The sequence below is a fragment of the Orycteropus afer genome, unplaced genomic scaffold (genome assembly GCF_000298275.1).
Source record: "Orycteropus afer afer isolate SDZICR_OR568_19922 unplaced genomic scaffold, OryAfe1.0 scaffold00291, whole genome shotgun sequence".
NCBI classification, from domain to species: Eukaryota; Metazoa; Chordata; class Mammalia; order Tubulidentata; family Orycteropodidae; genus Orycteropus; species Orycteropus afer.
In genome coordinates, this window is record NW_006921878.1 from 2446521 (window position 1) to 2455856 (window position 9336).

Genomic DNA, 9336 nt, shown 5'->3' on the forward strand with positions numbered 1-9336 from the left:
CAGTGGGTGGGTAACCACAACGTGTCTGTCCACGTGCACCCCACCACTCAGCTGTCAGTGAAGGCCTGACACGCCACATCATGGGTGACAGTGGGTGGGTAACCAGTGTGTCCATCCACACGCAAACCACCACTCAGCCGTCAGTGAAGGCCTGACACGCCACATCGTGGGTGACAGTGGGTGGGTAACCACAGTGTGTCCATCCACACACAAACCACCACTCAGTTGTCAGTGAAGGCCCGACACACCACTTCGTGGGTGAACCTGGAGAACATGATGATCAGTGAGAGAAGGCAGACAGAAAAGGACACAGATGTCTGATCCCACTTGTATGAAGTATCTGTTGTGGTTGTTCAGGGCTGAGTCGGTCCCCAGCTCAGGGTGGCCCCGCGTGTGTGAGCAGCACTGCTCACAGGGTTTTCTTGGCTGCACTCTGTATGGCAACAGATCGGCAGGCCTTTCTTCCATGGTGCCACCGGGTGGGTTCAGACTGCCAGCCTTCAGGTCAGCAGCCAATGGCAAGCCGCCTGCACCACCAGGGTTCCTTGTGAGGTATCCAGAGCAGGCCAATGTGTTGGATGGCGGACCCAAGCCATGCTGACGGATGCTTGCCCAGTACCTCCCAAGAGGGGCTCAGTCCAGGCACACAGTGGGGCTCAGGGCCCTGGGAGGCTGAGGAGCTTACCAACCCCAGCCCCATGAAGTGGAAGGCCCCCCGCCCACCTCACCGGCCCGGGCCCTCCACAGTGCTGCTCCACACAGTGTGTCCCCCGCAGGGACCCCCAACAGCCCCACCAAGCAGTGTGCTCTGGGGTGGACAGCACCCGTCTCTGGCCCCCGTTTTCTGAGCACTGATACATGCAGCTCTGCCCCACACGTTTCACATACACTCACACAGCTAATCTTCACAGGAACCCGAGACGCAGGTGTGACCGTGACCCCACCTTACAAATGAGGAAATCGGTCCTTGTCCTCCTCCCGTTGGGCCTTTACTCGGCCCCGTGGGTTACACGGCTTAACTACCATCTACCTGCAGACAGTCACTGCGTGGACACAAGCTGTTTGAAGTGCTGAAGAGCAAAGACATCTCTTTGAAGACTAAGGTGCACCTAACCCAAGTCATGGTATTTCCAATCACCTCACATGCATGTGAGAGCTGGACAATGACTAAAGAAGACCGAAGAAGAGTTGATGTTTTTGAATTGTGGTGTTGGTGAAGAACACTTTAAATACCATGGCCTGCAGAACGAACAAATCTGTCCTGGAAGAAATGCAGCCAGACTGGTCCTTAGAAGCAAGAATGGCCAGACTCTAACTCACCTACTTTGCTCATGTGGTCAGAAGGGACCATTCCCTGGAGAAGGATGTCATGCTTGGTAAGGGGGAGGGTCGATGAAAGAGGGGAAGGCCCTCAACGAGGTGGAGTGACACGGTGGCTGCGGTAACGGGCTCAAGCACAGCAAGGACCGTGAGGCGGGCACAGGACCGGGCGGTGTTTCGTTCTCTTGTACGCGGGGGTGCCATGAGTCACAGCCGTCTCGACAGCACCTAACAACCACCACCACCCGCAGATAACGCCCGACTCACGTCCAGTCTGCTCCACAGCTCCAGGGACAGGGACATCACCAACTGAGTGCAGCCCACGGGATGGAGACACCACAACCCGGATACGACTGTCAGGATGGCGACATCGCCAACTGAATACAACTGCTGGGCCGGCGATAATCGCCAACTGAATACAGCCAGTGGGACAGAGCTGTCGCTGCCTGGATACAACCAAACCAGGCTCCCTACAGAGCCCCGCCCCCACGCCCTTCTCCCTCATCTCCTCCACTCTGACCCGTGTGTCCAGTGGCCCCTTGACGTCCCACAGAGGGGTCTCGCGGACACCTTATTCAACGTGGCCATGCTGTGCCTGACATTCCCCCGAACGTGCTCCTCTCACTGTCCCCTATCTTAGCTGAGGGCAGCTCCATCCACTCCCCTGCTTAGGACAAAGCACTTCTCGTAACCTCAACATCTGATCCCTCAGCAAATCTCATCAGACTTATTTTCAAAAATACTAGAAGCAGCCTACTTCCCCCCCAAAAGCCCCCACCCAGGTTCACCTAAAACAGAGAAGTCACATCCTGGTCCCCCTAGCTCCGCCCTCATTCCCCACAGGCTGTTCCCTCCACTGGAGCCAGAGGGCACCAGCAAGGTCCGGAGTCAGAGCCATGCCTCCTCTGCTCAGCGCCCTCCAGGGCTCCCACCTCCCTCAAGGTCAAAGCCCAAGTCTTCCTCAGCCCACAGGGCCCTGCAAGACCCACCCCATTCCTTCCCTGTCCTCCCCTCCTCCCCGTCGCCCCTCACTCACCCCTCTCCAGCCACACAGGCCTCCTTGCTGTTCTGCCCCAAGGCCTTTGCACAGCCTGTGCCTTCTGCCTGGACCCCTCTCTGTGTCACTCCTCCCAAGCCCCTGACTCCAGGAGCGCCTCCCTATTCCTCCTTTCTCTCTCCTTCTCTGCCTTGTTTTTCCCTGTGGCACTTAGCTCATCTACCAGGTTACGTGTTTGCTCCTTAACCCATCCACACGTACCCCACCCCATGCCTGGCACAGGAGCAGGGCCCTGTCTGCCTCATCCTGGCTGGTTCCCCAGTGCCTGGAACAGCGCGTGGCACAGAGCAGCACAGCTAAGAGTGCATGGAGGAAGGTCTGACACGTACCACGTCTCCTCAGAGCCTTCACCAGCACCCACGCCTCCCTGAGAGAGGCCAAGAACCATGTCTGTGAGGAACATGTGAAGCAGAGAGGTCAGAGCGACTGTGACAAAGCGCTGTGAGTCTGCCTCTTTTAGCCCGAGCCCAGACACCAGATCCCAGAGACGCCCCTGCTCCGGCCTGGCCCGGCCCTCCCCATGCAGGCCTCTAACCAGCCTCGTAGGCGGTGGGTGCGGGGGCCCCCAGCTAATCCTCGAGCTCGGTAATCCCCACACACGTGTCCAGCCACCGAGTTCCTGGTACACATTCTGGAAATTTCTCAGTGAGGTCTTGGCCCCAGGTTGTCGGGAGTGCTGGATGCAGGCTGGTGGGAGCAGGAAGGCCTGGGGGTCCAGAGACCTGGGGGGTCCCGCTCTGCCACGGCCTCACGAAGACCCCTGGGGTGCCTCGGTTCCCCAACCGTAAAAGGCCCCAATTGTGTGGCCATGACTTACGGACGAGGGCTGGGGCCTGGGCCTCACTACCCCGTCCCTGGGGTCCCCAGGATGCCCGGTGCCCTTGTTTCAAGAGCAAATGCTAAGAGAAAGATCAGAGTCCTGAGCTCAGAGGCACGCGGCCACAGTGGACCGGCCCAGCTTGCCAGGGTGCCCAAGCCGCCCGGGGAAAGCAGCCAGCACAGGGCTATGCCCTCAGACCACTGCCTGCCTGCCACCTGGCTCACCGGGTTACCCAGGCCCCCAGGGACAGAGCCCTGGGGCAACTCCCCTCCTGCCACCCACACAGGCCCTTTGCTGTCCTCCGCGTCTGCCCGCCTTGGTCTGGGGGTACCCCTGCCCTACCACCTCGAGGCCCCAGAGCCTACCCCACTCCAGTCCCCATTTCCTCCTTCGTGCTCTTCTTGGCGTCTCCCCTCCTTGTCCACCTGATCCTTACCAAGCACCGCGTGTGTGCCAGGCTGTTCTGGACTCGGGGAACACAGTGGACATGGTGGGTCCAGGTGGGAGTGAGCAAGGTCACACATGTCTGGCGGTGAAGTAGTCTCCACACAACGAGGGCCATCCACCAGCTTCCTGGTGCACATTCCAGGAAGTTCTAGAAAGCAGGGTCCTGACCCTGGGTTGTTACAGATAACAAGCAAGTTACAGCATAACAGACATAATATTGGAGGTCTTGCCTGGGGCACAAAACAGGATGGGGGACTAAGGGGAGTGGCAGACGAAAGGGAAGCTGCTATTTTATGCCAAGAGGGACAGGGGACCCTCGCCGAGGGGGTGATATTTAAGCAAAACTGCGAGAGAGCTAAGGAAGCAAATCACACAGATGTAGGGGTAGTGTGCCCCAGACAGAGAGGGGTCGGCAGTGCAAAGGCCCTGGGGCAGGACGGGGCCTGGAGAGTCAGGAGAACACTGAGGAGGCTGCAGTGAAGCTGGGAGGGGTGGGGCAGGGAGGAAACGGAAATCGACTATGCAGGGGAAGTCAGGAGGGCTTCTTAGAAGAGGTGGCATTTAAGGTAAGGGGTGCACGATGCTCTGTAAGGTGGACTTGACCTGGGCATCACAGAGGGCCTCCTGGAGGTCACCGTGGAGCTAGGACCTGGGAGGTGAGGGAGCCAATTATGCAAGCATATGGCGAGAGCACTTCAAGCAGAAGGAACAGCCATTCAAAGGCCCTGAGGCAGGATTGCACTCAGCAAGTAGGAACCAGGAGGAGGGCCCTGTGACTGGAGCAGAGTGAGTGAGAAGAGGGGAGGGGAGGGGAGAGGAGGGGACGGGAAAGCAGGGGGGGATGAGGCCACAGGGAGGACTTGGGCTTTCACCTCAAGGGAGGAGAAGTCCTGCAAGGCTGTGAGCAGAGGAGGGGATCTGAGTCAGCCTTCAAGGAGACCTTTCTGGCACGAGCTGTGGGGGAATGAGAGGAGGTGAGGAAGCCAGGGTGGAGGTGACCACCTTAGTCTAGGTGGGTGATGAGGGGGCTGGGCCAAGGGGAAGCAGAGGAAGGGAGAGAAACGGGCAGATTCCGGGTCAATCTGAAGCTGAAAGCATCTCCCCTCAGGTTAGACATGTGTGGGCGTCCAGGGCTCAGGAGTGAAGTCGACTGCCCTGAGGAACCACAGGGGCAGGAGGGCCAGATGAGAAACGGCTCCGAAACGCCCAGACCACAAAAAAGAAACCACTGCCAACGACTGATCCCGACCCATGGCAATTCCATTGCTAACTCATGGCAACGTGGGACGGAGCAGAACGCTTCCACAGGGCTTCCTTGGCTGTCATCTTTATGGAAGCAGGTCACCAGGCCTTTCTTCCACGGTGCTGCTCAGTGGGTACAAACTGCTGTTCATGCCACCTGGGGACCCCGCGTCCAGGCCAAACGCCAGGCCAACCTCACGGGCAAATCATCGGGCCCGACAGACACCCCCAGGGATCAGGCACAGCCCTGCAGCACCACCAGCAGAGACCCCAACAAGAACCCAAGTGGTGTGTCCCAGAGCTGACAGCAGCAGCTAGACCCCAGATTCTAAACGCCGACAAGATGGTCACCTTCCAAACAGAAGGGCAGAGTTTACACAGGGAGACAGCTCGGATGGGAGGGAAGGACACAGGGAAGAGGTAAGTTCAGAGAGGAAGTGGGAAGAGAACTGTTACATTGTGGAACTGCAGTCAATGTCATGAAATAAAATGTATAGGAACTACTGTATGGAAAATGAATTTTCTCTGTAAACTTTCACCCAAATCACAAAAAAAAAAAAAAAAAGATGGTCACCTTCCATTAAACCAAACTCACTGTCCTCGAGTCAAATCCGACTTACAGCGACCCTTCCTTGGGTTACCTTTCATTAGAGTGGCTAAAATGACCAAGGCCAATCCCACAGGGGGCTAGCTATGCTGTGGGGGGACAGGCAGGCTCCTCAGGCCCCGGCAGATGAGTGTGATATACTGCAGCCCTTTCTGGAGGCCGGGAGTATCATGCAGTGACTTGTAAATCGCTGCCCTTGGCCCAGCCGTGGCACGGCTAGCAATGCACGTAGCCACGGTTACAAGTTCATGATCAAAGATGTTTACTACAGCCTTGCTCGTACCAGCAGGGTCTCTGGGTGCAAACAGTGGACACACTAGGCTGCTAACTGGAAGATCGGCAGTTCAAGTCCGCCTAGAGGCACTTGGAAGGAGGGCCTGACCATTTCCTTCTGAAAACCCAGCCACTGAAACACTCCAGAGCACAGGCCTACTGTGACACATGTGAGGTCGCCACGAGTGGGAAGTGACTTGACGGTAAATGGTACTTTGCTTTTAACAGCGAAAGAATACTCCAGAAACAACCAGAACGTCCCTCAGCAGGAGGCCGGTGGGGCCAATGATGGCACATGTGGAAAGCTCACTGCAGATCCTCCATGACACGTTACACGCTCACAACCTGCTAAGTCCTGCGTGACTCACCAAAGGCTCCCGGCCACCCTCTGAGCTGGGTGTCGTCATCACCTCCATTTTACAGACAGCGGCACTGAAGCTGAGGGAGGCAAAGGCCCTTCAATGTCACATGGCAACTGAGAGGCTGAGCTGGGATTCGAACCCAGGGAGTACAACGCCAGAGTTTCCACCCTCTCACCCATACACTGAACTGTCTCTCTGTTCTGAAGTTAATAATGGTTCTAACATTGAGGGAAAAAAATCCAGATTATTACAGATAACAAGCAAGTTACAGAATAATAGGTATGGTACAAATACCAAAAAGATGTTGAACTGTGTTTTGTTGACTATGCAGGGACATTCAACTGTGTGGATCATAACAAATTGTGGATAACATTGAGAAGAAAGGGAATTCCAGAGCACTTCATTGTGCTCATGAGGAACCTGTACATAGACCAAGAAGCTGCTGTTCAAACAGAACAAGGGGACACTGCATGGTTTAAAATCAGGGTGGGTGTGCGTCAGGGTTGTATCCTTTCACCACACTTATTCAATCTGTATGCTGAGCAAATGATTCGAGAAGCTGGACTATATGAAGAAGAACGTGGCATCAGGATTGGAGCAAAACTCATTAACAACCTGAGATATGCACTTACACAACCTTGCCTGCTGAAGGTGAAGAAGACTTAGAGAACTTACTGATGAAGATCAAAGACTACAGCCTTCAGTATGGACTACACTTCAACGTAAAGAAAACAAAACTCCTCACAACTGGACCGATAAGCAGCATCACGATAAATAAAGAAAAGACTGAAATTGTCAAGGATTTCATTTTACTTGGATCCACAATCAACACCCATGGAAGCAGCAGTTAAGAAATCAAACAACTTATTGCACTGGGAAAATCTGTTGCAAAAGACCTCTTTAAAGTGTTAAAGAGCAAAGATGTCCCTTTGAAGTCTAAGGTGCACCTGACCCAAGCCAAGGTACTTTCAATCACCTCATATGCATATGAGAGCTGGACAATGAACAAGGAAGACCACTGCGTCTGAACGGTGCTGCTGGTTAAGAACACCGACTACACGTGGCCTGCCGGGAGAACAAACAAATCTGTCTGGAAGTGCAGCCGGAATGCCTATCGGAAGCGAGAACGGCCAGACTTCCTCTCTGCTCCTTTGGTCACGTTGTCAGCCGGGACCAGTCCCTGGGGAAGGACATCATGCGGGTGAGGCAGAGGGTGAGCGGGACAGGGGAAGGCCCTCCACAGGATGGACTGACATGGTGGCTGTGATGATGGGCTCAAGTACAGCAGTGACTGCAAGGCTGGGGCAGGAGCGGGCAGGGTCATGCTGTTACACACGGGGTCACTACGAGTAGGAATGGACTCAACAGCGCCCAACGACGACAGCAGGCACAGCTAAGGGGTTCTCAACTGGGGGGACTGTGTCCCTAGGGGCCACGGGGCGATGTCTGGGGACATCTGTGGTTGTTATGACTGGGGGGTGGGGATGCTACTGGCATCGAGTGGGTGGAGACCAGGGTTGATGCACCACACTGCAATGCACAGGACAGCCCCCCACATACCTCAAGAAGGAGCTGGCCCACGATATCAACAATGCTGAGACAGAGAGACCCTGGCATAATCCTAAACCATTTGGGGAAAGAACAAACAAGCCCACTTTTCTGTTTACACATTTGCATGAGCAATAGAAAACACGTGGACAGTCATAAGCCAAACCACTAATAGGAGAGCTGGGTTGTGGGCGTAGCCCCTTGTTTTAAAAGGAGTGAAATCAATGATTCCCTGTAGAGTCAGATTTCTGAGGATTCAGGGGCAAGGAGGGAAGGAGGAAGGGCCAGCCCCTTCTCCAGGCTCCTGTGAGCTCTGTGCAGGGACTTATCTGCCTCTATCAGCTCCCCAAGCCCCAGATAAGACAAATGTTTGCTGTGGTTTTCTTGTGGTCAGCGAGTTTGCGGCCATCCTGCCTGTGACTGGCCCAGGCTACTTACTGGCTGAGGCCAGAGGGCGGAAGTCAGGAGGCTGAGAAGGAGAGGACTGGCCTCCTGTGCCGCCTAACCTCATCTGGTGCTGGCCAGGCCAGGCCACTGGCCACCGGCAAAGAATGAGGGCGAGGCACCTGGCCTGCCGGGATGAACCGAGTCGGCTGCCAAGCAGGTCCAGATGGCAGCAGGAAGGAGTCAGGGGCTCTCTCTTCTTCCACACGTTTCTCCCGGCTCCCAGGCACCACAGCATCCCCTCGCCTGCCAAGGAAGCTTCGGGAGGCCCAGGGGAGAGAGAGGACGGATGCCCATGTGGGTGTCTACAGACGCTGCCAGCACTGCGAAGGCTGCTGGGCTGAGCAGAGTTTGCAGATCCGCAAACTTCCTATTTGGTAGCTTGGATCTCAGCCGAGAAAGACCGATTCCTCTGGGCAGGGGCCCGGCTGGGTACACCACCCCACGTGAAGGCAGGTGGGGAGACCCCAGGGTAAAGCCACCCACTTCCCCACACCTGTTCTGCTAGGGTATGAGGGAGGGGTGACAAGGAGGGGGTCCGGGGGACCAGGGAGCTATCTATGCTTCTCCAGACAGTGTCCAGGGAGAAGGCTGGGAGGAGATGCCACCACAGTCTTCCGCCCCCACATACCTGCCCCCTTGGACCCCTCATTTTATAGGAAGGGTAAGCTAATGCCCAAGAAAGGTAGAAAATGGTCAGTGTACCAGTCCCCTGGCCTAGCGTCTTTTAGAAACAGCTGAGATAGGAAGCTGACTTGGATGGCCTCAAAGACCCTCACCTCCACCACCCAGCAGCCCCTTCCCTTCAAGACCAATCAGAGGCACCCATGGGGGTGACGCTCGTGGGGGGAGGCCAGGAAGCTGGCAGCTGGAACGGGGGCACGTTAGAGGAGTGGGTCAAGGCCGGGATTGAAATCTGGGGCAAAGTCACCTTCCTAGCACGGACCCCCCAGGAAGCAGGTTCCCTCAGCAGAATGGGAGTACTCCACCATCCCACACACTTGGACCACCCCCTCGACAAAAAGTGGTAGGATGACGCCCCCAAGCGTGGGGGGCAGTTCACCCACCAGCTTGCTAAATGAGGCATCCCACCCCTCCCTCTGGGTGCCCTACAAAAGCCAGGACCACTTAAGTCGCACGCCTCCAAGGGGGACTGCTGCATCCACGACTCCCGGCATGGGCCCTGTGCCCACGTCCGGCCCCAGACCGGTGATGG